The following is a 5,638-nucleotide window of genomic DNA, read 5'->3' on the forward strand; positions in this document are numbered from 1 at the left end:
ATTGAAATAAAACCGATGCTACCTGACTGCAAAGGTGCACAGAAGAGCCTAAACTACGGCTCGGTCGGTTCTTTAGCGTGGCAGGGTCATGATGGGATTAGTTTGTCCATGTGACCAGTCCATCGCCTATCCTCATCACCTAAAATCAGCATTAGAAAAAAGAAAATATATTCAGTATGCAGCAATACTTTTGGCCTACATTGCAATAAATGTACAGTCTGGTTGAAGACTTTGATACACTGATTATTTAGAAACAAATTCATTTCAATTAAACTTCTAATATTTAATTGGAATTCCAACAGACTGGATGGACATCATGCACAAGCAATCGAAGGGATTTAAAAGTGAATTGGTGGGGGGGGGGGAACAATATCAATCCAACAGCATTCTTATAATACAGTGATTAGCAAAGAAAAAACACAAATCAAAATAATATAGTATTTTTTGATGTATATTTATAATGTTTAATGTATGAAACAAAATTAGCAAAGCAAACAAAAAATACGCACCTTTTTCAAATGCGAGCATCTGAAAGTGATTTTTGACCCTTGTGGTTGCTAAGGCAAGGCAAACGTCATTACAGAAGAGCGCTTTTGTGGCTCGTTCTACAACTTTTAATAGAGCGCCATCTACCGTCCATTTAATTCATGGCGGATCATAATATTTTCAAGTTTATAACGGGGCTGGTCTGCGAGATGACCTCCGGATCCCAAAAACAATTCCAGGGTGAGGCTGGATAGGCAGACTTTGAAAACCCTAACACTAGTTTGAAACCCTACTCCGAAACCTTACGACCGAGTTTGAAACCATACCCCAAGTTTGAAACCCGACTTTGAAAACCCCAACACTAGTTTGAAACCCTCACCCAGGTTTGAAATAGTGTCTCTGCTGCTTCTTGGAGGATTTAAAGGGACATGCACCCTTTATTCTGGTCCCCCCCCCCCTTGATTTTCCTCCATAGCCGTGCCACAGTGTGCCTCTCTTCATCGGATGCGAGGATTCGATGCAAAGCATCACTTCCCATCTTCCGCTCATTTGATTAGGCAGGATTCCTTATGTAATGTCGATTTTTTTTTTTTTTTTATGTCATGGCTTGAAATGATGTCACAGATGCACCACAGGCGATGCAAGGCAGCACATCGAGTCAATTCGATGCGCACGTTTTCAAAGCTCTTGCTGCCCTGGTGATGCTGTGGTTGAGCGACGAGGATGCAGTTCTGCAGGAAGGTGCTCTGCAAGCCTTGTAGCGCCAGAGTCACTTCACCAGAAGAGGGCATGGAATACAGGATGGGGGGCTGCATCGGAATTTCACCAAGACAGGTAAATCGCGGAGAAAGCTGCTGTGTGGCAATATCTGTGAGAGAATAGATGGCAGCAAAGAATGAAGATGGTGATGGAGATGGTGCTGCGGTGGACGATTCAATGTTTTTATGGCTTGCTTTGCAAATTGTCACTATTTTATTTATTCATAAAATGAACATTTTGACCAAGGCAATGCAGTGTTGAAAACATACTGTGGAAAATGTCATCAAGATTTATATCTGAAACATGTCACAGCTGGAGACTTTCCAAGTGGCAGAAGATAGAAATATGAATATTTGCATGCTCGGAGAGCTTTAGGTACAAAAAGAGCGAGACTGCTGCACATTGAAAAGGGGAGGAGTTCCGTTTTGTTTGTAGAAATGGCAACAGGTGGATACACAGGTTAATTGTACTTGATCTGCTATTTATGAAATGATATGTCGCTAGCAAAGATAGATGAACAGCGTGTTGTAAATCCTATTTTTTTGCTGCAATCAGGTGAGATTGGATAATCATTTCCAGTGGCAAACCTTTCGCCTCAGCTCCGGTTCCGTCCCCTCCGTCCCTCCCTCCGTCCCTTCCTCCCCTCGATCCCATTACTCTCCTCCTTCGGTCCAGCATTCACCTCAGGCCGCCCATCAAACCCCCTTTAGCGCCCGCTCCCCACCTGCTCACCCCACGTGGGATGCAAAAATAGCATCAGAGAAACTGAGGCTCCACGCAGGAGACGACAGAACTTTAGTCAGACTGTAAACAGACTTGGTAAGCTCATGCAAGCTTGAAGGGGGATTCAGGGGACATCATATCTTCTTAACCACGGTGAGTAGCAAACTGCTGCTCTTTGGTCTCTTCCACTTTAGGAAGTATCATGAAGATATTAAGTGGACTGATTTATCTCAGTTGTCGATGCAATAGGAATCTGTCATTTTATTACTACCGTGCAGAATGTTTATCATTACTCTTATAAACAATATTGTATATTGAGAATATTGTTATAAATAGAAGTGTTTAGAAGTACGCAAGTGAAGGGCTAGCATCCAGGACAGTAAATGCCATGTTTGGAGTTCATGTCAAATGGTCAGTTATGACAGCGGTCATCATCCGATATATAACTGTTGCGCTTTTCGTCGTGGAAAAAAAAAAGAAGCTGTGAAATGCAACCACTACTTAAAGTGCGTACACAATTACGGCGTGGAGACTGAAATTACATCCCTTTTATCCAAATAGCAAGCAGGCTAAAGCGGAGAAGTGTTGCCACGCCACAGAATAAACACAGCACAAAACACACATTATAACTTCCTATTCCTAATAATATGCACTCACTAACATCTAAAGGCCCAAATACAATATAATGCCATTTAGACAAATGCAGTATCTCTGTGATTTTGCCCAAGGTCAATGAGGCTCATTTCTAACAATTAACAGGAAAAATATTCACGAATATATCAGTGATTTTATTATTTTTATGAAAGGAACTATTGTCGTCACTGCTATAGAATGAGATTGTGGTTTTGTTATACTTCTAATTATGAACCGTTCACAGAACTGGGAGGAAACAGTCATGTATCTATTTATAAAATGTAGCATATCCAGGTCAATGCTTTCTAATTGTGCATGCGCACTTTTAAGTAGCATCAACCGTGCGCAAACAAACCTCCCTGAGGGATGAGTTGCAATACAGAATACTGACCAAGCCAATATTCTTGCACACATGCACATACTCACTTACTCAAGGCATTTTATTTTTTAATGCAGTGGAAAAAAACTCTCTTCAATGTCTGTTTTGGTATAATTGCACATGTTCCTCTGGCTTCTAGGTTGTACTGAGGGTTGTTAAGGGTTGCACTTTGGCCTGAGCTAGCGGTCGACTCCATCACAATTTTCTAATCTCTAAAACTACATGTGCATTCATTCACACATTCCGTTCTCTGTCTACTGCTCTAATCCTGCGGAAAAGGCGTTCACTGAGGGACCTCAGCTCGTCTGCACGTTTTGTCTCGCTGTGTTGAGCTTGAGAAGGCCCGGAGGGTCCTTGTGCCGCTCGGCCTGATGAGACATGGGGAACGAGAGCAGCACGACTGAGGCTTTGGTAAGACACATGCAAGAGATGCGTTTGCTGTCATACTTTGCACTACTCCCTCTAATACTACCAATACAAATACTACTATTAATCCTACGAGTAATACCAATAATTCTACTACCGCTACCCTCACTAAAGAAAACTTTAACTCGAGCCTACTACTGCTACTACTAATACTACTACTAATAATGATAATAATAACAATAATGATGCAAATTACATTATTTCTTCTACTATTAAATTACTCTAACACTCCAACACTGATACTATTTCAGATGAAAGCAATCCAGGTTCATTGATTAATTCAATTTGTTAAATGTTTGTCGATATTTCAAGACTAAATCTACTGTCGTACTCCTATCTCTTGTCAGGCTCCTTTAGAAGGATGTATAATTGTAGCTAAAGAAACGTACGCACATGTGACTCAAACCTTGCAATTGGAATTCTGGATTATCCTGATGGGATTAATGCAAATGAGCTTCTTAAACAGTCGAGGGCCCCACACAGTTGTATTTTACATGGTGTGCTAGGGAAAACAATAATGCATATATCTACTAATAATGTCAGGAGAGCTTCCTCTCCTCCCCAAAAATTTTGAACCACACCAATTTTGTACTTTCAGCCAGAAGAGGGCGCTCCTGAACATGTTGTTCTATTTCCACCCCAAGAAAATCACACCGAACCCTTGCAGGTTGGTGGTTTTGTGTTGAGTGAAGATACTTCATCAGCTTGGCTTGCAGAGGTACAAAATAACATTTCCCAAAACTACTCTCTCAAAAATAATGCTGTTCCATGCTTCTTCAGACATTTCGGCCTGCATCAAGTAAACTATGTCAAACATGAAATAATCTGCGATTTGCTCCTTCAGTAATATAGTTTTATCATGCTATCACAATGATAAAAATGATAAGAGTTTAATAGTATAGTATAAATGTATTTCATGAATTTACTTGAGAATCCCCAATGACGCAATTTGGTGTATTGATTAGGGAAATGTTGTTGTGATGTCACATTCAAACAAAGCCAATTAAGACAATAGATAATGGACCTAAGTTATCGTGTGTGAGTGTGTGTACTAAAAGCATCTTGCAGTGCAACTTGATCCTCTCCTGGGGGGGGGGCTGGGGGCGGGCACCACAGGCTTGCCCCTTGGCCTAATTCCCAATATTCACCTGCAGGACCACTCACAGTTTGTCAGACAGTGCATGACAAACCGCAGCAAGGGAGGATGGGGGGGGAGGACAAACAGAAGGGGAAGAGGAGGGAGTAGGAAGAGTGCTCAGTTGGAAGGGGGAGGAGAATTCCCAGCCCTTCCCTGTTGACAGCCAAGTGATTCAGCAGCAGGCTTGAGGAGGTGCACTGGAAATTTAGAAGGGAGGAGGCGGGCAGAAAGGAAGAGAAGGAGGAGCTGGTGATTTGCAAAAGATCCAGTCAAGGAGAGAAAAGGAGAGCGGCTGCATGTGTTGCAGCATGTTTGTGTATTCCAAAACAGAAGTGGCATGAGTACAGTGAGTACCTGTAATATAGAGAAAGAGCGGAATCCTCCAAAATATTGAGTAAGTACATCATCAAAACTTTTCACTGTAATGTGTTCTATTTTCAAAGATCTGTTTGTGTCTAGTGCACAAATAAAGGCCTGTTTTAATACGGTCACATGAGAAACATGACATTTGTTTACACAGTGCCAATGACATATTGGGTCGTTATTTGAAAGCGAGATGTATTGTTTGTGTGTTTATGATGATCTCATCAAGCAATGAAATAGTTTCATCCAGTATTGTAGATTGAATTAAAGGGCTGTTTGTGTTGCAGTCACCTTGTCATAGTGCTGAGTGGACAGTTACAACTTGTGACATTAGCTGCTGCTCTTCAGTAAGACTGATGAGATTTTAAATCGCATCAGCAACACAAACTCACCGGACGTGTTATCGGGTGCTATATTTAGAAATCTAACTTAGACTTGATTTTTAATAATGTGGTTTTGGGCTGTTGTGTGCACTGCTGGTTCTCATTAGGAGTCGTTTCTAACCAACTCTGCAGGAAAACATTACAAGCACTGCAGTCTATAGATGGTTTGATGGACGATCATAATTAAAATGTAAAATTCCGACATGCAGTTTTGTAATCAGTATTGGGCATAACTTGGAACAAACCAAACTAATTATGGTCAGGTGACGCTAGTCGCCTCACCACGCCTTAACCGAAATGCATATTTGCATCTGTTTATTTCAACGTCACCTCAGAGATGGCAACGTG

The sequence above is a fragment of the Syngnathus leptorhynchus genome, chromosome 10 (genome assembly GCF_054491065.1).
Source record: "Syngnathus leptorhynchus isolate UIUO chromosome 10, UIUO_Slep, whole genome shotgun sequence".
NCBI lineage: Eukaryota > Metazoa > Chordata > Actinopteri > Syngnathiformes > Syngnathidae > Syngnathus > Syngnathus leptorhynchus.